Here is a 571-nt window from a genome sequence, read left to right as displayed (position 1 = left end):
GTGGATATTTTCAAAGAACTATCCACAATGACTCCAAGATCTCTTTCCTGAGTGGTAATTTAAATCCTATTATTTAATACTTATAGTTGGGATTATAAACTCTCCAGGTAAGGGATATTGTTTGTTTTTACAGCATCTAACACAGTGCAGTCCCTTCTGAGTGGTGCCTCTGGGTATTACTGTTAATAATAAAAATGATGTTGGTGATAATTAATATAAGGTGAACTTTGATATCATGATGCAAGAAGGTAAATTAAGAATCTACTATTTACAGCTTTGGAAAATATGTGGACTTTTTTATTTATTAACACCTAATCATATTTTTGTTAATCTCAGATAGATGCATATTATAAATCAATAGAAATGGTAAAAACGTATCCTGAATGTATGTGTCGTTATTTTTCTTCCAACATGTAAACAACCAAATCGTGGAGTCCAAGTTTTCTTTGACTGCTGAGAAGCCAGGAGAGAATTCATGAAATGACAAGTTATGCTGAACGTGCTCCTTTTAATTTCCCTTATTTCTTCTTAGAATTGAATAGAATACTTTACTTCTGCTTTTAGAGGAAAG

The sequence above is a fragment of the Chelonoidis abingdonii genome, chromosome 3 (assembly GCF_003597395.2).
Source record: "Chelonoidis abingdonii isolate Lonesome George chromosome 3, CheloAbing_2.0, whole genome shotgun sequence".
NCBI classification, from domain to species: Eukaryota; Metazoa; Chordata; order Testudines; family Testudinidae; genus Chelonoidis; species Chelonoidis abingdonii.
The sequence above is the reverse complement of the archived record's forward strand: the minus strand, read 5'-3'. Positions refer to the sequence as shown.